At 34.9% G+C, this 23,692-nt stretch overlaps 1 protein-coding gene across 3 annotated transcripts in view; it reads left to right on the top strand.

The window, feature by feature from the left end:
• LOC306653966 (alpha-(1,6)-fucosyltransferase-like) overlaps positions 1-23,692 on the top strand; it is a 267,342-nt gene that overhangs the window by 8,660 nt on the left and 234,990 nt on the right. The window lies entirely within an intron of this gene.

Raw genomic sequence — 23,692 nt, 5'->3', positions numbered from 1 at the left:
ATGTTATTCCCTTTAGTATGGAGAAGGTATCTTTCATGTGGGAATTTCATCTCCTGCTTTTAAGATATGGAAGGTTAGAATGATTTCGTTTCACCTGCTGCTTTTTGGGTGCCTTTAACAAAATTATCAATATGCCAGAATGGCCTGTTTTTTCACTTCTTCAACAGGATTTCCTCTTTCTTTCTTTTATTTATTTATTTATTTATTTTTTTTGTGGTGCCCGGGATTGAACCCAGGGCCTTGTGCTTGCAAGGCAAGCACTCTACCAACTGAGCTATATCCCCAGCCCTCCTTCTTTCTTAAGGCTGAATAAGATTCCACTTTACATATGTTTGCACAGACATTTGACCCTCTGCAGCCCTGTATCTAACAGACTGATGGAATTGGGGATGTAACTCAGTGGTAGAGCACTTGCCTAGCATTCACAGAGCCCTGGGTTTGCTCCCCATTACTGCAGTAAGCAAACAAAACACAAAACTTTAAGAGACTGAAGATTGTAAATATTTGGGAAAAAAAAATTGCATCTGTACCGAACACATACGGACATTTTTCCTTCTTTTATGGTATAAGCAGTATGGTATAACAGCTATTTATGTAGCATTTGCATTGTGTTACGCATTATAAATGACCTAGAGATTATATAAAGTATATGGTAGGAAAAAAGTATATGATAGGATTGCATGGGTCATAGGCAAATACTATGCCTTTTTATATAAGATGCTTGGGTTTCTGTGCTTTTATCTGTGGAGGTGAGGTATTCCAGAGCCAGTCTCCCACAGATACTGAGGGGCCATACTGTATTCTCTTTATTCATTGATGGATTCACTTAAGTGGATTTCATATCTTAGCTATTGTAAATAATATTTCAGAGCACATGGTGGTACAAATATCTCTGACATACTGATTTCATTTCTTTTGAATGTATACCCAAAAGTGGGACTGCTGGAGCATATGGTAGATCTATGTTTAATATTTGGAAGACTTTATAGTGTTTTTTCATAATGGTTATACTGATTTCCACCAACAATATTAAAAGGATTTTCTTTTGTGTACTTTCTTATCAACACTTACTTTTTTGTCTTTATGTGAGTAGTCACTACCACGTGTGAAATGATATCTCATTGTGATTTTTTTTGTTCTAATTTTTTATACATGACAGTAGAATGCACTTTGACACATTATACCTAAATGGAGTATAACTTGTCATTCTTCTGGTTGCACATGATATGGAATCACACTGGTCATGAAGTCATATATGCATATAGGGTAATAATATCTGATTCATTCTACTATCCTTCCTACCTACATATCCCCTCCCCTCCCTTCACTCCCGTCTGCCTAATCCAAAGTAACTATTCTTCCCTTGCCATCCCCCTTACTGTGAATTAGCATCTGCATATCAGACAAAACATTTGTCCTTTGGTTTTTTGGGATTGACTTATTTCACTTAGCATAATATTCTCCAGCTCCATCCATTTACTGGCAAATGCCATCATTTCATTCTTCTTTAAGGCTGAGTAATTTCCACTATATATATATAGTGATATATATGTGATATATATATATCACATTTTCTTTATATCACATTTTCTTTTTCCATTCATCTGTATAGGACCCTTAGCTTGGTTTCATAGTTTAGCTATTGTGAGTTGAGCTGCTATAAACATTGATGTGGTTGCATCACTGTAGTATGCTGATTTTAAGTCCTTTGGGTATAAACCAAGGAGTGGGATAGCTGGGTCAAATGGTGGTTCCATTCCAAGTTTTCTGAGGAATCTCCATACTGCTCTCCATAATGGTTGCACCAATTTGCAGTCCCACCAGCGATGTATCATTGTGATTTGGATTTACATTTCTATAGTTATTAGCAGTGACAAGCATTTATTCATATACCTGTTGGCTTCTGTCTGTCTATGTATGTTTATGTTTTTTTGGTGGTACTGATGATCAAACCCTGGGCCTCATGCATGTTAGGAAAGCACTCTGCCAATGAATTACATCCCCAGCTCTACATGTGTTCTTTTGAAAAATGTTTATTTAGGGCCTTTGTCCACTTTTTAATTGGGTTATTTGTATTCTTGCTATTGAGTTGTTTAAGTTCCTTAATTACTGAGTTCCTTCTCAGTAATTTATTTATTTGAGAACAAAGAAAATTACATTTGTTGGGGGTTAATTAGGATTACAATCTGGGAAAACAAAGTCAAGCAATTTTGAAAATGTGCTTTCCCTTCTAAGTAATTTTTTAAAAAGTTTATTGATGTATAATTTATATATCATGAAATTCACAGGTCAAGTTTTAGTAAATTTATACAGTTGTACAACAGTGATCACATTCTGGTTTTAGAATGCTTTCATCTTCCAAAAAACTCCGTCTTGCCCATTCGTAGTCAATCCCTGCTCCTATCTCCAACTCTAGGCAACCACTGATCTGCTTTTTTGTCTCTATAGTTTTGCCATTTCTAGAAATTTGACATTAATGGAATGTGTAGTTTTTTTTCTATGCCTGCCTCCTTTTCTTTGGCATATTCCTGTTTAGTAATTTGAATGAATGGTTAAAATAGAAAATCTTTAAATTTGAGACTTTGTTACTAGTGTTGGCTCTGCCACCAAACATGTCAACTTGTGTAAGCTACTTCACCCCTTTGGGTCTGTTTTTTTTTTTTTTTTTTTTTTTTGTAAAATAAATTATTTTCTTATATTCCAGTTTTCACAGCTAGGTAGAAAATCAAGGACCTTTCCCTAAAATGTATGTTAACTATTTCCCTTAAATATAGTTATTTGTTCTTTATTTTCCTTCTCTGAATCAAAAAATGAGACTTATGTCTACAATGGTCTTAATGTTTGCATCGTCCCAAAAATCATATTGAAATATAATGGTATTAAGTGGTAGGAACTTTGGAAGGTGATTAGGTCACGGGGGCAGAACCCTCAGGAATAGGGTTAGTGCTCATATAGAAGATGTCTGAGGGAACTTGTTCCCTCCTGCCATATGAGGTACTGTGGTACCATCTATGAAGCAGAGCAGATGGAGTCTTGATCTTAGTCTTCCTATCATCCATAATTGTGAGCAGTATATTTCTATTGTTTATAAATTACTCAGTCTAGGGGCTGGGGTTGTAGCTCAGTGGTAGAGCGCTAGTCTAGCATGTGTAAGGCCCTGGGTTTGATCCTTAGCACCACATTAAAAAAAAAAAAAAAAAAAAAAAAAAGGTATAAAAAGTATTTCTTAGTCTAAGGTATTTTGTTATAGCATTTTGAACAGATTAAGATAAGGTCTAATAGATGATTTAGCAATGAACAAATTTGGGATTGTAAGAATCAAAATGAGTAAACATTTTCTTGGGTATTTCTTAATTTATGTGCACAACTCTGAGAATTGAGTTAATCAAATGCTTAGTTAATAAATATTTTTGAAGAAAATAAAGTCACAGTTGACTAATTCTCTGAGGTGGAGCTATAGAAGTGTTTGAAACTTTTTATGAAGGTGAGAGAAGAATTATACTTCTTTAGTTATTTTTTGTTTTGGTGGTAGAATGAAGGGTGGAACAACTTTAGGTTAAGTTTGTGCCAAGCTGGGCTCAAGGTAGCCAAGAGGTATTACTCTGTTCTTCAGAGAGCAAAATAAAATGGATGGGAAGATTATCCTAGAGGTAAAGCTGACAGGTAACATTCAGGTAACAAGCTAGGACAAAAATACTCATATAGGGGCTTAAATGGGGGTGTGTGTGTTTGTACATGTGCGTGTAAAAGGAGTAAAAAACTGAGTAGGCTGGTATCAGGTATATGCCAAAGGGGTAATGTACACTTTCAGTACAGTCTAAAAAACGAGGCATCGAATAACAGCTAGCTAAATTTAAAGATCAGAGTGTTGTCACTACTCAAATATTCAATAATTTGACTCTTAGACACCTTCTGGGGTTTCTTATTACTTATGATAGTGGAAAGTATGGCTATAAAATGATTGAAATCTATTTTTACCCCACATTTTAGAATGTGTGAGTGGTAAACCACAGAGCAGATACTATGGAGAAGAGGAATAATCTATAAATATATGTTAATGATGGTGTCATTACAGCAGCATAAGGAAATTGGTTTCATGTTTTATAGTCACATTTTCTGTTCAAAAGTAGTATTTCTAATATAGGTAAACCACTTTATGATAACCAGAAATATCCCCATATCATACCTATTTTTAATGTATAAAGATTCGTCATTTCTGACAATATTGTAAAAATTGTGTTAAGAATTTAAAGCAATTCCAAAAGTACACTCCCCAAGCTTTTTATGTAATGGCAGCATTCTAGGAGTAAGTGTGAAGCTTTCTAAAGTAACTAATTTTATGGCAAGAATATTCTTTTGAATATATGATACTCCATACTTAAACACATATAAAGTACCTACATACAGATTGTTTAATTGGAAAGATTCTAGTGTGAAGGTACAGAAACACCTCTTTCTAAAACTTCTGAACCTTCAAAGTATTAAAGACCACCATCATTCATATTTTCTCAGGGAATTTTTATTTTTAGTCATAGTAATAAATGGGCATCTGTCAGATGATATAGCTATATCTAGAATTAAAATTCTTTATATAGATCTCTCAGATACTTGTTAAGAAAATTGATATTAAGGATTTCTTGAGTAATTAAATTCTACCTTCATATTTATGCAGAACATCAGAGCAAGCCTAGAACCACATTAAAGCAGCAAGAATGATTCATCTAAAAGTTTTGTAACATAACAAAGAATAGATGGGTTAATATTACAACAGAAGACACACAGAAAGAACATCATTACCTTAGATGAGATACAAAGGCTAGTTTCAAAAGAATAACAATCAGATCAAATAAATTAGAGAATTTGTGCCGCTCTACTAATTAAGTGAAATGAGATGAGCAATTAATTAGAAAATATGTTCCAATATACTTGGTTATATTGGTTGGCATTTCTTTTTTTACTTCCTATAAGGGGTATTTCAGAACCTTTCTAGTGTCTGATTCCAGTATACTGCTCTTGGACTTCACAGGTTGTTCCAGTTAATTTCCGCTCCCCCGTATGAGTAGAGTAAGGAGATTAAGACCATCCAGTAGAAGCTACCTCATGTTGGCTTTTTCTCTTTAATTTGTGTTAATTTCTCTTTACTTTTTTTTTTTTTTTTTTTTTTTTTTTTGTGGTACTGGGGATTGAACTCAGGGCCTTGTGCTTGCAAAGCAAGCACTCTACCAGCTGAGCTATCTTCCCAGCCCTCTCTTTCCTTTTTGTTACCAGGGATGTGTCGTTTTTGCTTCATGGCTAAATAAAATAAATAATTTTATTTATTCTACCCGCTAGAACGTGTAGCTCCATTTATAAGTTCTTGTAGTTCCATTTATAAGTTCTTCTATCATTTTTTATCTGTCATCTCTGACAATATCACAAACACCTTATTCTTTCTTCTTTCCCCCTTTTCCTCTGCCCCCTCCCTTTTTATTTTTTCTTTTATATTGTCCAAAAGCCCAAAGTGGGGAAATAGTATGTCTGTTGTGTCAATTTTGTTACCTTCTTTTTCACAACAGTTATTCTCTCTGTTGTTACCAGTGACTTTCTGAATGGCCAAATAGGGATTTTTGTAGTCTTCTTGCTTCAGATTTGTCTCTATGAGCCCCTTGTTGTCCTCCATTCTCCTTATAACTTTGTAGTCCTCCTTGTTCTCCTGTAGATCCTGGTTGCTACTCTTCATTTTCAGGCTCAACTTGTTTTTTAAGTATTTGCCTTGTACTTGTTTCTCTAGCCCTTTCCCTTGGAATGGTAACTGCTCCTTTGGCTTCAGCCAAACAACACTTTTACAGATGATTCTTCTACCATAAGTTCCTGAACTTAAGTTGCCTTCTGGAGATTGCCACTTGATTGTCATGCCTGTAAACTCAACATGCCCCAATTTGAATTTTCTTTTTTCTAAAATGAATTGTTCTTTCGAACTTTCCCTTCTCTATTATTGCCTTATCCTTCCGATTATCCAAACTTGAATTCTTAGTCATTGAATCCTTGTCAGATCTATTCAGTTGTTAAACTATGTATTTTATTACTGCAGTGTTTGTCTATATCACCTGTTCATTTTTATTTCATTTGTTACTTTAACAGTTCAGGTTTTTATTATCCCTAACATATAAATTAATAATTATAATTTGGTAATTGCTATGAAAGAGGGAGAGGAGACAGAGGCACTTCTCTTAGGATGTGATGAATGGGGATGGTTGTATTGAAAGGAGGTAACATTTAAGCTTAGCATCAAAGAATAAATGAGGGCATTCTGGGCAGACAAACTGAGGAAAGCTTTTTTAGAAATGTATTATATGTTGTCAACTTATGAGATTTTTGCCTTAATCTACTACAAGTATGCATTTTTATTTTTGGAATATATTATTGCCTTTCCTCAGATAATGATTAATATCAGTGAATAAGCATATAAAGCAGAGCAACACATAGTAACATATATCTTTCTCTTTTTGGTACTGGGCATTGAACCCAGGGATGCTTAACTGTTGAGCTACATCCCTACCACCCCCATCCCCTGCTTCATAATTTATTAAAAAAATTTCTTTTTTAGTTGTAGACAGGCACAATACATTTATGTATGTATGTATGTATGTATGTATGTATGTATGTGGTTCTGAGGATTGAACCCAGTGCTCACACACGCTAGACAAGTGCTCTACCACTGAGCCATAACCCTAGCCACAATTTTTTCAATTTTAAGACAGAATCTTGCTAAGTTGCTTAGGGCCTAAGTTGCTGTTACTGGCTTTGAACTCGCTATTCTCCTGCCTCAGACTCCCAAGTTGCTGGGATTACAGGTGTGTGCCACCACACCAGACTCAGTAACATATGTCTTTATTACCTAGCTTAAGTGAGTAGAATGGTGACATGTAAGGTAGTGAAGAGTGAGCACTCCTGCACTGAATACTTAAAACCTGCCTAAAATTTGCAGTGAAAGCTATCTTGAAGGTTCCTGACTACTTGGAATGTAAATGGGCAGCTCTGTTGAGTCTATATATTTGTGGTTTTATTTTTTATTTCTACCTCTTCAAATGTGTGATTGCAGGGTGGGGTAATGTATATTAATAGCCACTGATCCTGAAAATAAATTAACTGAAGGCTGCAGCAAATGAAGAGATAACTTACCATTTTTGCCTTCTTAGAGAAAAAATGGGGAGCATTAAAAAAACAATTCAGAAATGGCTTAGATAAAAAGGTGATTTATTTACTTTGTAAGTAGGAAGAATAGTGGTAGTCTAGGAACTTAGATTATGTCTTCAGGATACTCTATTTCCTGTCTTACATTTCTCTGTGTTAGTCTCATATATTTAGAAAAGAGAATCAGGGAAAGGGAAAGGAATTAGTATTTAAGTTTCGGTGTGATAAGCCTTATATTAAGCATTTTGCATTTTATCTACACAGAGGCAGCTGCTATCTCTAGAAGATAGCCATTTCTAAATTTAATAGTTAAAACTCTTTCTTTCCCCCAATTTAATATATTTTCCTTATTTGTCCATGCTTTTTATTTTTCATTTTAAAGTTTATGTACAATAAAATTCTATTTTGTGATGTGTAGTTCTGTAGATTTTGGCAAATGCATCTCCTTAATCAAAACAGAGTTCCTGCTACTAACTTTGTAGTTAGCCTTCCCCTATACCTTCAACTCCCTTGTGTACTGTTCCCATGGCTATTTTGCTTTTCCAGAATATCAGGTGAACAGAATTATAGTTACATAGACATTTAGGTTAGCCTTTTTTACTTAGAAAGTGCATTTGTGATTCATTCATGTTGTTGCGTGTATCAATTGTTTGTTCCATTTCATTACTGGGTAGTAATCCATACTATGGATGTATATGGTTTGTTTACTCATCTGTTAAAAGACATTTGCATGTTTCATGTTTCTGGTTTTGGGCAGTTATGAATAAAGCTGCTATAAACATCCATGTTAGGTTTTTGTGTGATCATAAGTTTTCATTTTACTTGGAGAAATACCCAGGAGTGGGATTGCTGGATCATATGGTAAATATGTTTAATTTTGCAAGAAACTGCCAAATTGTTTTCCAAAGTGGTTCTACCATTTTGCATTTGCATCAACAACGTATGCGAATTCTAGTTGTTCCTTATACTTCAGTTCTTTTAAAAAATTTTTTTGGCTCTTTTAATAGGTGTATAGTTGTATATCATTTGCATTTTGTGGGCAATTAATTAAATTAATCGAGTGTATTTTTATGTGCTTCAGAACACCCTTCATTAATATTTTGAGGATGCTTATCTGCTTTTTCGAAAATTGTTCTTTTTTTAAGCAATAGTAAATGACCTTGACGAGATCTTTGATAAGTGTTTATTTTTCAAAATCAGTTTTTATTAAAAAAAATTCAGCAACATGTTTGAAACCAATCATCGCTGGATGCTATAGGGGTATAGCTTAAGAAACAATTTACTTACTTACTTGCATACTTTATTTATTTATGCAGTACTAGGAATTGAACCTAAAGGCTCTGTACCACTGAGCTATATTCCTATCCCTTTTTATTTTTTGAAACAGGTCTTGCTAAGTTGCTGAGGCTAGCCTTGAACTTGTGGTCCTCCTGTCTCAAGACTCCCAAGTCTCTGGAATTATAGGTGTGCACTGCAGTGCCCAGCAAGAAGCAACTTTATTTTGAGCAGGGGGAATGACAAACATTTGATTTACTGCTGCTATATCACACAACTCTAGGAGGACATTATTCACACTGAAAAAAAAAAAAGTTTCCAGGTGTTGTGCAATGCAGTAGTCCTGGCTGTATATATATTTACATTCATTATCTAATTATCTGATAATTGAACTCCTTGGAAAAGTAATATACCATCAAATTGTGCATTTAACAAGTATTTCTCATTGTTTATTTGAAATGAAAAAATGTTGAGGAACTGGTTCTAAAGAAATACCCTATAGGATCAGACTTGGGAGAAAAAGGCCTATTCCAGATATTCCACTCAATTAGTTTACCGTATGAGTGACTTAGGCATCTTATCTAGCCTCTTTGAGCCATTTCTTTATCAGCAAAACAGGGTTGATAATATCTCTTATTTATAGATGAGGTAGAAATGATAAATAATGCATGTAAAATACCTGATACGGAGTAGAACTCTTCAAGTTGTAGCTGTTTTTCTATTTCTTGGCACTACTTAGTGCTGATCACCCAACCAGCATTATTAAACTAAAGCTTAGGTTTCCAGAAGGGCAGAGAACATATAATTTGAAAGAAAATTAAAAACTTTTACTAGTTAATATTTTAAAAGCTTATTGAAATAGTAATCAGGATAGTTAAAAGAATTTTATTGCAGTAACTTAATCTTAGTTGTTTAATACTGTTATTTGAATTTAATAGGGAGGAAGCTGGGGATTTGGCTCAGTGGTAGAGCATGTGTGAGACTCTGGGTTCAATCCCCAGCACTGCAAAAAAAAAAAAAAAAGGAAAATAATAAATAAATAAAATAAAGGGAGAAAGGGTAATATTTTCTGACTTTGGAACCTCTAAAGGTCTTAATCTGGTCTTAGCACACTACTATCAAGACTATCTCCCTATCTTGCCTGTGTTAAAGAAAGACTATGAAATATGTAATCTAATGTTTAGGGTCTTAAAAATGTAATTTACTTGCTTGAGATGAAGGTGCTTGCATTAACACTAACTCAGATCATTAGGTCTGCTCAATAAAGTGAGAATAATTTAGGTCCCAGGGAATTTTACAAAACTTTTAAAACATTATAATTTTTCCTGATTATTCTTTTTGCTATTACCCATAGTGATGATAGTAAAAGTTCAAGGGAAACAGCAAGGAAGGAGAACTGTGGAGATCAGATATGCTTTATGGGTGCAGGGAGAGAGGTTTACCAGATAATGGAGTAGAAGTTAAGAGGAATTTAGGCTGAGATTCTGAATGTGAAATAATTTAAAAGTGTTAGCTGTAGAATTGGTTACAATGTGTGTGTAGTCCCAGCTACTTTGGAGGCTGAGGTGAGAGGATTGCTTGAGCCCATGAGTTTGAGACTGGCCTGGGCAACAGAATGAGATCCCATTTCAAAAACTGAAAAGTTTTAACTGTGGAGTGTCTATGTAGCAGTAGTGGTTTTGTTTCTGTGTTTGGTTTTAAACTATTTACCGTGGTGTTTTCTGTGTATTAGATATATTGGTTTTTATATCTTTGTATAGTCAGGGTGTTTTGTAACTTCTACCTAGATTTGTTCTTTTTTTCCCTCATATGGACTTTTGTAATAACATGGAGAAAAAGTAAGAAATATAATTAAAGGTCCTTGTCCTCTTTTTCCATTTCAAGTAAGTGATATATCTAAGAATAGTCTAGCCTTGCCAGGCATGGTGGTGTACACCTGTGATCCCTTTGACTTTGGGAGGCCAGGGCAGGAATATTGCAGTTTGAGGCCAGCCTTGGCAATTTAGTGAGATCCAATCTCAAAATAAAGAACTGGGATGTAGCTCAGTACTGAAGTATCTCTGAGTTCAATCCCTAGTTAAAACCAAAAACAACAACAAAACCCAAAACACAACAACAACAACAACAACATCAACAAAAGCCTAACAGTTTTCAGTTTGACCTGCCATGGCAGACTATGTTTTTTTCCCAAATATCTGTTGTCAGATTTTCTCAGGTTAACAAAAAACTTAGATATTTACTAGGCACAGTTGTGCTTGCTAGAAGACCAAGTTTCTGAGGTTCTCTTGTAGGTAGGTATAACCTTATTGACTATTTCTGATCAATGATATGAAAATGGAAGTATGTGGTACTTCCCAGCATTGTGTTTAAAGGGAGTGTGGTATAGCTTTTTCTCCAGTTGTCAACTTAGATCATGAAAATGGGGCTATCCTTGAGGGGTGGTAGAATAGAGAGCTAGAAAGATCATGTATATTGATGGTATAGTTGAGTAGCCCAGGACTACTATTTTCAGTTTATGTTGGAAAAAAATAAACTTTTATTTTGTTGAAACCACAGTTGTTATGAGTTTTTCTGTCAGTATAGTTGAATGTCCTAACCCCCAAACTTCCAAGTGGGGCAGCTCTTCTTCCCCTTTCTGATGTGTTATTAACTCTTGGTATCATTTCGCTTTTATGCTTCTAAATCTCTGAAGTCTCTTACTCACTGTATTTTCCACAATATTTGTTCATAGGCACAGTATTGCAGTTAGAAACTGCTTTGCATGCTAGTTAATATTGCTGCTGAAATTTTAATTACTTAAACTTTAGACAGAAATACACAGGGGTGTGTAAATGCAGAGATTTTATTTCCTAGTGAAAAAGATTAATTCTTAATGAAAAAGGTTAATAATTAATGAATTAGTTCCTAATGAAAAAGATTAGTTAGATTTGGATTACTGAAATTATTAATGAAAAATTACCAGAAATATTAATTATTGGAGTGTTTGGAATTTGAAAATTTTAGAATTATTAATGAAAAATCATTGGCATTAATGAGACAGATTTGTTCTCATAGAACTTAGAATAATTAACAGTTCCTGCAGAACATTTGGTTTATATTGCCTGCCTTTGATAAAAAACTAGTTTTCCAACCTTGTCAATCAGTTATAGAAAAAGACGTATGCCTCCTAATTATCCAAAAACTGCCTTAAGTTGAGTTCATATGGACTTTTATCAAAAAATAAAAGATAACAAGTATTGGTGAGGATGTGGAGAAAGGAGAATACCTGTATACTGTTGGTGGGATATAGTACAACCATTATGGAAAACTGAAAATTTCTCAAAAACTTAAAAATAGAACTGGAGATTTAGCTCAGTGATGAACTCAGGTACACTCAAACACTGAGCCACATCCCCAGCCCTATTTTGGTGAGACTGACTTCAACCGCTAGTACTGCAAAAAACCCAACCCAAACCAGTCCAAACCAAAGTAAAAACTGAACTAACATGTGTTCAGCAGTTCTCCTTGTGGTTGTATTATCTAAGGGAAATGAAAGCAGCTGAAGAGATATCTTTATTATCACGTTATTCATAGTAGTTATGTTTGGAATCAACCATAATTGTCTGCCAACAGAATGGATAAAGAAAATATGGTATGTATACACAATGATTTGAGTATGCATTATTCAGCCTTAAAAAAGAAGGAAATCCTGTCAGTTGCACAAATGTGGTTAAACCTGGTGGATACTATGCTAAATGAAATTGGCAAGGCACTGGAAGACAAAAATGTTTGATTTCACTTACATGAGAACTCTAAAAGTCAAAGTCAGCAGAGAGTAGAATGGTCACCAGGGACTAAGGGTGGGAAAGAAATGGGGTGATGCTAGTTAAAGGGTACAAATTTACAGGGTACAAAGTAGTGGACACTTGTAAGAGTTAAGTTCTGGAGATCTAAGTACATCATGGTGACTAATAACTTGAAAATTGCTTGGGGAGTAGATCTTAAATATTCTTACCACAAAAAAAATGGTAGCTATATGAGGCGATGGATATGTTAATTAGCTTCATTTAATATTTCCATGATGTGTGTATGTAGACATCACATTGTATACTATAGAGTTTTAAGCTGGGTGTGGTAGCATGTATTTGTAGTCCCAGCTACTTAGGAGGTTGAGACAGGAGGATCACTTGAGCCCAGAAGTTCAAGGCCAGCCTGGCAAAAGGGTGAGACTAATTCTCTTGTGCCCAGGTATTTTTATGTGTATGTGATATCTATATATCTTTATCTGTTTATCTGTCTATCTCTACACTCACACAATTTTTTTTTTTTTTTTTTTTTTTTTTTGATATGAGGGATTGAACTCAGGTGCACTCAAACACTGAGCCACATCCCCAGCCCTATTTTGTATTTCATTTAGAGACAGGGTCTCACTGAGTTGCTTAGCACCTCACCGTTGCTAAAGCTGGCTTTGAACTTGCCATCCTCCTGCCTCAGCTCCTGAGCTGCTGAGATTACAGGTGTGCGCCACCACACCCGGCCTTATTTGTTGATTTAAAAAGTTATGTGTTATATTTACCAGATTCCCTCTTGCTGGAAAAATGATGTAACTTTTCTATTTAAAGTTCTTTTTTGTTTTGCTTTTTAACTTTCAAATTCTATGACACCTGTGGCCAGTATGAAATTCACAGGGATTAGTAAGATTTTCATAAGGGTCCAGGAAGAACCAATAAAAGCTACAAATGAGGTACCCTAGGAGGAATTAGGGGAAAGCTAAATCATAGTCCAGATTTTTCACTTACAAGTGAGAAATACCTTCACCTAAATGAGATTGAGGAGAAACTTCCTTATCTGTGCACTAATTTATAACTGTGCAATCTTTTAGTAATTATTTTAGATCCTAGATAACAAGATATTTCATAATATACTAAAAACCATATCTGTCATTTAATGCGGAAAAAAATGAATAAATGTAAACAAGTTATCCAGAAAGAAGTGTATGTTACATAGATTCTTAGTGGATGATTTCTTATTTACATGACATCTAGGAAAATTAGAAAGATACTCTTTATAGGTACAGATAATTCTAATTTTCTTTATAATGTTTGGAATTGGTTCCTTTCCCTACCTGATGTATGGAGATCTATATACTATGGTTAATAGAGTTAGGGGAGATTAGGATTGTTGAAATACAGATGTCTGTTTAATGCAGTTTATAGTATTGCACTTAGAATGGTTACCATTTCCTGTTAGTTTTGATTAATAATTTGAAATTTGAACTAAGCTTTGGTTCACAGTGAGATTTATTTAATGAGTAAAACATTTCAAGTTTAAAGATGAGTACAGTATGGAGGTACAGCTTACAAGAAAATCCTGACTAGTGTTTTTCAAAACTGTGAAGGTCATCAAAACCAAGGGAGTTTGTAAAACTCACAGCCAGAAGGATTTTAACATGACAGGACAGCTATATATAATATGGCATCCTGGAGAGGATGCTAGAACAATAAAGAACATTTTGTAAAAGCTAAGGAAATTGGAATAAACTGTGGACTGTAGTTAATATTTATCAGTATTAGTTCATAAAGTGTAACAGATATACTATACTAATATAAGATTTTAGCAATAGGAAAAACTGGGTGGGGGCAGTATATGGGAACTCTATATTATATAATCTTCAGAATTTTTTTATAAATCTGAAACTGTTCTAAAAAATAAAGTCTTATTTATTTCATTTTTTATTTTTAATTTAACATAATAATCGTACATATTTATGGGGTACAGTGTAATTTTACACCTATACATTATATGCTATTCAAATCAGTATAATTTAGCATTTCCATTTCCTCAGCATTTTTTTGTGTTTGGAGTCTTCAGTATCCTTCCATTCAGTGTGTGTGTGTGTTTCTTTTTGGTACCAGAGATTGAATCCAGGGATGCTAACTAGTGAACCATATCCCCAGGCTTCTTAAAATTTTTTTATTTTGAGGCAGGGCCTTAGGGCCTCACCAAGTTGCTGAGGCTGGCTTTGAACTTGCCATCTTCCTGCCTCAGCTTCCTGAGCCACTGGGATTCCAGGTGTGTGCCACTGTGCCCAGCTCTAGTTCTTAATAAAATATGTAATAGGTTATATTGTGAACCGTAGTCACCCTTTTGGGCTGTAGAACATTTAAACTCACTCCTTTTTATTTTTGACTTGTTTATTTTTCGAGATGGGGGTCTCACTCTGTTGCACAGGCTGGTCTTGAACTCTTGAGCTCAAGTGATCCTTCTGCCTCATCGTCCTTAGTAACTTGGGACAATAGGCACATACCACTGTGCCCAGTTGAATGTTTATCTGACTCTATTTTGGTATCCATTATCTACCTTCCTTCTTTTCCCTCTTATTCTCCTTTACCCTTCCTAGCCTCCAATAATTATGATTCTACTCTTTCTACTTTGATCTCTTCTGTGATATCAACTTTTTAGCTTCCACATATGACAGTGTTTGTGCTGTGTTCTAACATAATGTTCTCCAGTTCCTTCCATTTTGCTGCAAATGACAGCAAAATGAAAGGAATGATTTAAAAAAATTAACTTCTTTTCAGACATAACTTTCCTATGTCCATATATACAAAGTTCTTCAATTCCTTCAGCATAAAATGTACTAAAATAAATTCAATCTGTACTAAATTAAAAGTTCTGTGGTAATTTAAAATTTAATTTATTGAGAAAATTAAATAGCTTTCCCCCTCCACATACTGGGGATAGAATCCAGGGCCTTGTACCCACTATGCAAATGTTCTTACCACTGAACTACATCCCCAGCCCTGAATAGCTTCTTTTCACTAATATGCCTATTTTCACAAATACTTGCTGCTCAACATAGTAAATACTGAGTGCCTATTTTCTGTTAGGTACTACCCTAAACCTTAAGCATACAAATGTTACCAAGTCAAAGGACCTTAACCTCAAGAAGTTTATATTTTTTATGATTTTAAAAATTAACTTTTCAGACATAACTTTCCTATGTTCATATATGAATACACAACCGGTGTAATTCCACATCATGTAAAACCACAAGAATGGGAAGTTATACTCCATGTATGTATGATATATCAAAAAACACTCTGCTGTCATAGATATCTAAAATAGAACAAATAGAAGCTAGGTGCAGTGGTACATGCCTGTAATCTCAGTGGCTTGGGAGTCTAAGGCAACAGGATCAAGAGTTCAAAGCCAGCCTCATGTATATCTAAAAAGAGCAATCATTCATTTTTCTTTTTTGTGTGTGTGTGACTACCATTCCATTGTATATGTACATCATATTTTATTTATCCATTTATCTGTTAGTGGACACCTAGGTAGATTCCATATCTTGACTTTTTGTAAATAGTGCTGCAGTAAACTTGGGAGTGCAAGTATCTTTTTGATATGGTCATTTCATTTCCTTTGGTACTTAGAAATAGGATAGCTGGATCATATGGTAGGCATTTTTAGTTTTTTGGGGAACTTTCATGATGTTCTTTCTCTGTAATGGTTGTACTAATATACAGTCCTACCAGTGTTGTGTAAGAATTCCCTTTTCTCTGCATCTTTACCAGCATTTGTTATTTTTTGACTTTTTTTTTTTTATAATAGCCACTCTGGGGTGAAACTAAATTTTATTATGGTTTTGATTTGCAAACCACTCATGGCTAATGATGTTGAATGAAAATGTTTTCATGTATTTCTTAGTCATTTGTATTTCTTAATTAAAAGCTATTTAAAAATTAAGTTATTTTATTTTTTATTATTTTTAAATTATTATTTCTATTATTTTTTTTTCGGGGGACAGGAGAGGATACTGGGGATTGAACCCAGCAGTGCTTAATCACAGAGCCACATCCCCAGTCTTCTTGTTTATATTTTCAACTGAGTTGCTTAGGGCCTCACTGAGTTGCTGAGGCTGGCTTTGAACTCTTGATCCTGTTGCCTTAGACTCCCAAGCCACTGAGATTACAGGTGTGTACCACTGCACTCAGCTTCTATTTGTTCTATTTTAGATATCTATGACAGCAGAGTGTTTTTTGATATATCATACATACATGGAGTATAACTTCCCATTCTTGTGGTTTTACATGATGTGGAATTACACCGGTTGTGTATTCACATATGAACATAGGAAAGTTATGTCTGAAAAGTTAATTTTTAAAATCATAAAAAATATAAACTTCTTGAGGTTAAGGTCCTTTGACTTGGTAACATTTGTATGCTTAAGGTTTAGGGTAGTACCTAACAGAAAATAGGCACTCAGTATTTACTATGTTGAGCAGCAAGTATTTGTGAAAATAGGCATATTAGTGAAAAGAAGCTATTCAGGGCTGGGGATGTAGTTCAGTGGTAAGAACATTTGCATAGTGGGTACAAGGCCCTGGATTCTATCCCCAGTATGTGGAGGGGGAAAGCTATTTAATTTTCTCAATAAATTAAATTTTAAATTACCACAGAACTTTTAATTTAGTACAGATTGAATTTATTTTAGTACATTTTATGCTGAAGGAATTGAAGAACTTTGCATAAACTTTCTCTTACTGCTTGTGAGGCCAATTTGAAATCTCTAGTGTTGTGAATGGTTCTGAAAAGACATCAAACCTAGTTTAGTTTATGAAAGTGTTTTATTCATTAGTAGGCTGAGTGCTAAAATATTAAACATAGTCCTTTGACAAGTAGAATTAAATGTAATAGATATTTTAAAGTTGAATATATAAACATATTAGCCAGTAGGAAATATGAATTAAAATCATGAGATACCATTACATACGTAGAGAATACTAAAACGAAACAAAGCAAAGCAAAACAAAACAAAACAAAACAAAACAAAACAAACCTTAATACCAAGCCGGCAAGGCGGCAGAACAACTGGGATGCTCAGCCATTACTTAAGGGATTTTACAGTTCCTTGTAAAATTACCATGTGGACCAGCAGTCCCACTCCTAGGTATTTACTGAAGAGAAATGGAACTTGTGTTCATAATTGTCAAAAACAGAAAAAAAATAAAGCCCCACAATGTGAATGTGGGACAAACTATCGTGCATCATAAAATGGAATTCTTTTCAGTAATAAAAAGAAATTAATTGTTGATACATGTAACAACGTGGATGAATCTCAAAGGCATTATGCCTTGTGAAAGTAGTCAATCTCATTTTTTCCCTTTTCTTTTGAGGTACTGGGGATTGAACCTAGCTATATCCCCAACCCCATTTTTATTTTGAGACAATCTTGCTAAATCACTGAGGCCAAGCCCCTGTCTTAGCTTTCTAAATCACTGAGATTACAGGCATGTGCATCTGGGCCTGGATTGGCTCCATTTTCCCATTTGTATGGCATTCTCAGAAATACAAGAGTGTAGTGATGCCAGAGGTGGTGCTACATGCCTTTAACCCAAGTGACTGTGGAGGCTGAAGTAGGAGGGTTACAAGTTTAAGGCCAGCCTCAGCAACTTAGCCAGATTCTTCAGCAACTTAGCAAGGTCCTTTCTCAAAAAATAAAATGAAATAAAGAAGTACTGGGAATGTGACTCAGTGGTTAAGTGCCCCTGGGGTTCAATCCCCCATACCAAACAAAAACAAAAACAAAACAAAAAAAAAACCCAAACAAACAAACAAACAAAAACAGTGGAGGTCAGAACACTGGTTACCTGTACTATAGTTTGCTTGTGTTCTCTTAAAAAATTCTTGTTGAAACTAAATCCCCAAATAAACCGTGTTGAGAGACGAAGCCCAATGGGAGGTGTTTAGATCATGAGGGCACTATCCTCATGAATGATGGACTGATGTGTTTATGAAAAGGGCTTCTAGGAATGGGTTGGCCATTTTTGCTCTTCTGCATGTGATGACACAGTTTTTCCTCCCCCTTTGCCCTCTGCTGCATACCATGTTAGTATGCAGCCAACATGTTGCCTTAACCTTGTATTTCCCAACCTTCAGAACTGTGAGGAATGAATTTCTGTTCTTTTATAAATTATCTAGTTGCAGGTATTCTGTTACAGCAGGGTAAAATGAACTAAGATGTCCAGGTTTTGGATGGGGATGTGTTTGACTGTAGAGACAAAGCATTGAGAGAATTTTGGGGGATGATAGAACTGTTTTGTATCTTGAGTATGGTGGTTGTTACCCACTATTTACTCCCTTTTCTCTCAAAAAGTCCATTTTACTGTATGTTAATTTATTTTATTTTTTTTTGCAGTGCTGGGGATCGAACCCAGGGCCTTGTGCTTGCAAGGCAAGCACTCTACCAACTGAGCTATCTCCCCAGCCCATGTATGTTAATTTAAAAAATAAAATTGAAGACATACTCGTGAACTATCCAGTATCTATTTTAAGGTGTTTAGTCTTAATTCCTGGCTAAATAAACTTATATAAGTATTGTCTGATATTGTCTCTATTAGTTTTTTTTTTTTTTTTTTTAACTTTTAAGAACTTCTATGAAAAGTGACTGATACGCAGAATTTTATTTTTTGGAGGTGGGGTCTTGCTATGCTGCAGAAACTGGTCTTGAACTCCTGGGCTCAAGCAATCATCCTGCCTTAGCTTTCTGAATCTGGGATTATAGGTGCATGGCACCTTGCTTGACTCTGAAAACCTTTTATATTAAAAGAATTAGAATTGTAGTCATTCTGTGCAAACATTTCAATGGATAATACCACTGAGTTACATTCCCTACCTTTTTAAAAATTTTATTTTGAGCCAGCCGTGGTGGCACACACCTGTAATCCCAGGGATTTGAGAGACTGAGGCAGGAGGATCACAAGTTCAAAGCCAGCCTCAGCAAAAAGTGAGGCCCTTAGCAATTCAGTGAGACCCTGTCTTTAAATAAAATACAAATTGGGCTGGGGAAGTGACTCAGTGGTTGAGTGTTCCTGAGTTCAATTCCTAGTACCCTTCCCCCACCAGAAACATTTTTTATTTTGAGGCAGGTTGTCACTGAGTTGCCCAGGCTGACCTCAAAGTTGTTTTCCTCCTGCCTTAGACTCCTGAATGACTGGAATTACAGGCATGTACCACTGTACCTGACTAGCTTCCCATTTTCGAATAGGTAATAACTATAATTTATTAAAATAATACTTTTGAGTGGGCACTTTGCTGAACATTTAACCCATATTATGATCATAATCATGGTGTGTTATTTCCCCCTCTTTTATATAAGAGGAAACTGAAACACAGGTATTAGATGACTTGCCTTGGCAAGGTTCTGATACAGCAAGAATTTGATAGGGCTGAAATTTTAACTGTATACCATACTCAGGTATTCTTTCTTTTAAAAACTGTTCTATTGTAAAGTGAAGCACCAATATAGAAATCTGCACAAAACCAACATATTCAGGGTTTTAACCATTACCCAGACTGATGAGCAGAGCTTGTCATGCATTCCAGAGGCTTTCTGTGTACTCTGCATTAATCATAGCCACTTCTGTCCCCAGTAATAGCCATTATTTTGATTTTATGGTAATTCTTATTTTTTCATCCAAGTTCTTATCTGTGGACACTGTAATCTTACCTGTATTTTTGAATTTGGTATGTCTTTTGAGCCTCTTAATCTGTAGATTCCCCTCTCATGTCTTTTTTTTCCTTATACTTTAACTGTTAAACCCTGGGCAGTTTGACTTGTAGGGTTTCCCACAAACTGGATTCTCTTGATTGCATACTAATAGTATCATTTTAGTGTGTTCCTCTGTTTTTTTATATGCCTTGAAGATTTTCACTGGATCCAGAGGCTTGATGAGAATCACATGTGATCCCTTTGACAACCCTATAGGAAGTGTTGTATTCATCAAGAGGCACTTATTTATCTGGGTGACTCTCTTTGTGATGTTAGCAGCCATTGATAATACCTAGATCCATTAATTTAGTAGGGATTACAAAATTGTGATATTATAAATTATTTTTTATTTTGGGATATTTCAATAGAATATTCTCATCTATTTGGGAATAAATGCTTGATTAAAAAAAAGCAAGAATAAATGCTTGATTCTTTATTTACCAGTTTTCAAAATAATGAATGTTTCTTCTATACATCTAGGAATTAGGATTGTTTTGTTTTTTACTTTTTCTAATATTTAAGATCATTTTTATGTGTTCTTTTACAAGGAATGAGCCGTCATTTTTTCAAATGAGTATCAACTCAGTGCATGGATTTTCTTTTAATCTCATCATTTTGAAATCTCCAATTTTTAAATTTTGGTGATACTGGGGTTAAACCTGGGGCCTCACACGTGCTGGGCAAGTGCTGTACCACTGATCTACACTACCAGCTCTTTTAATTTTATTTTGAGACAAGTGTCTCCCTGAATTGCTCAGGCTGTCCTAGAACTTGTAATCCTCTAGCCTCAATCTCCTGAAGAGCTGGAATTAGATAGAGGTGTATACCACTGTGCCTAGCAAAATCCCAAGGATTTTAAAACCATAAGAGAATGATAGACACTGCAAGGGGCATTTTCCTTGGGAACAAAAATTTCAGATGAATAAACTTCACTTTATGAAAATATTTCAAAGCAGAACATTTTTTTTCCACATTACATTTTTACCTGACATTTGGCACAATGATAAACAGAAGGTTGTAAGTGTAGGATTAGTAAAAGTGTTTCTTTCACACATCCTATAGCTTGTGTCCTAAGCTAGTTGACTGTAATGTAGTCATTTTCCTTTTCTTGCAGCAACTATTTTATTCTAGATATCATTCTTTGTAGGAGGATTGTATCTTAGGGTAGAAGGTCAGGATAGTCTCATGGTGGCCTCCAGTAGTTATTACACAGCAGAACCTCAACATAGCGAGAAGTGGAGCAGCAATTAAAAGATGGCTTCTGCTATAGTAAATGACCTATTCAACCATAAAGTAGTATACCAAATATAGAATCAATAGTGTGCATAGAAATGAATGTTTCTTTGAGAGTTGCTAAGAAGTGCTAGGACTTTTGTGGACTTTTGTTGTCTTCTTTAGGTTTTTTATTTTTAAGGATCATGGTAGAGTTATGGAGTTGTACATATTTGGATTTAATCCATTGTAATCACTGTGCTTAATGAGCTCAAATTGTCCTTTTTGGAAGTCTCTTTAAAAGAAGTTTGGAATTCTTTTAATTTAAATTCTTTTAATTTTAATTTGATAGCTTCCTTGTTTCTGGTATGACAAGTTATTCCAGGGTTATTTGTAAATTTTTTGTCAATTATGTTGCAATATGCATTTCTCCAAAAGTCTTCAGAATGACATCATTATATAATAGAGTTAACAGTATGGTGAAGAGAGTTCTATTTAGAGCCACAATTAAAAAGATTTTTGATTTGATTTAAAACCATACCTGGAAGTTAAATAAATAAATATTTGCCGAATGTATGTTAGCATGTGAATAACTTTAAGGCCCATTATTTGTACCCTTCTCTTCCTCTCTTCCCTCCACAGTGCTTGGCTCCTAGGTGATCAGTAAATATAGTGGTACCTCACTCTACCATATATCAGTTGTATGACTTTGAAAAAAGAAGTAACTTTATCAAACTTGCTTCTTTATAAAATGGGTTGACAACTAGCTCAAAGGGTTAAGAGATGTAAGTGAAGTTTTTAAATTTAAATCAAACAACATAGTGGCTGATACATTGTATATATGTAATAGAACCTATGTATAATTATTATTACTGTTATTGAGTTTAAACTTTCTTCATCTGCTTGTCTAATTTTATTTTATTGAATATCAATGTAAAATCAAATGCGTGCAGTATATATACTAATTGATGGGTGCAATCCACTTAGGATGGATAACAAAAAATAACTAACTTGGTAGTACAGATTTCCTGTCCCAAATAAATGAAGAGGTAGTAGTTGCTTCTGTTAATAATTTAAACTATAGCATTTGCCAAATTGGCTGTTAAGCATTATATTTATAGTTTTATACTGCTCATATGAAAATAGACTAAAGGAAAGTAAAAGATGTGTTTTCTACAGCCTATCAAGTTAGTTTGTGATACATTTAGTCTTTGACTTACAAACACCTTAGAGTTAAGCGTTCTATAGAACAGGCATTGTCAATATGGAGCCCTTCTGTTCTACTCAATTTAAATTACTTTGGAAGTGAGTGATACATACTTGGCCATATCTTAAGTGATTGTACATGTTCTCTAATAGAAACCATTGTTTTATCTTCTTTTGGATCCTGGATTCTGCTGCTGAATCCTCTGCTGCTGAACCTCTGCTGCTGAACCTCTGCAAAGCTGCCATTTCACTAGGGGTATGAGGGACATTTTTGTTCTTATTAACAAACAGGCCAGTGAAGCCCTTGGACATTAATATAAACACACATACACATATATTTCCCTGAATTTTTAAATGATAGCTAGGTGTAGTTGATAAGTTACTGTGTAGTTTTCAATGTGGATAAGCTGGGGAATAGAATTGCCATTTATAGTGTTGTTTTCACATAAAGGAAAAGTGTATTGTAAATTCTGGAACAATTTGTTCATTCATGGTGGTCTGCTTCTTTTTACATAGATGGAACGTACTGCTTGCCAGATGGCAAGCACAAAATGTTTGGTATATTTACTAGCTTTACTGTAATCATCCAGGATTATGTATCTGAATCTTTGGTTAAACCAGGAATTGCAAATAATTTACACTTTTGTGTAATTGAGACTGAATGAGTGTTTTAGCTTATTTATGCTGCTATAATAAACTATCACAGACTGGATAATCTATAAAGAACAGGGATTTGTGGAAATTTATTTCTTACAATTCTGGAGAGAGAGAGAAGCCCACGATCAAGGTGCTAGCATTTGGTGTTTCATGAGTTTAAGCAAAAATAACCTACATGGTTTCAGCATCATAATGAAAATACAAATAACCATGATGGAAGCAGACCTCAAATCAGCAAGCTTTTCTTTATTCCGCAGCGGAGTTAGTCAGGCAGGCACGGGAGGGCTCATTTTTTGGGTGCAGAAATGGCTTGTGGGTTATAATGAGGGTGAATTAATCATTGGAAATTATGGATGTGCTGTTCCAACAGTCAGGGACAGACATGGTTGTGTAGGTTAAAATTTTAACTCAGGAAAGTAGTTGTAAAAAGTTGGAAACTCACTGGGAAAAGCTCAGAACTCTGTGTTCACTGCTTATTTTCCTTCCTCTGGGACCCACTGTTACCTAGAGCTTCACTATTTGCTTTTCTCCTTCAGGACTCATCCGCAACCAGAAAGGGTAAAAGTCCAGGTCCCAGTGTTTCAGTATCCACTTCCTCCCTTCAGAACCCATTGTGGTTAGGGTGGGATAAATGTT

This window comes from Sciurus vulgaris (genome assembly GCF_902686455.1).
Source record: "Sciurus vulgaris genome assembly, chromosome: 2".
Taxonomy (NCBI): Eukaryota; Metazoa; Chordata; class Mammalia; order Rodentia; family Sciuridae; genus Sciurus; species Sciurus vulgaris.
This window is presented reverse-complemented; position numbering and strand designations above follow the sequence as displayed.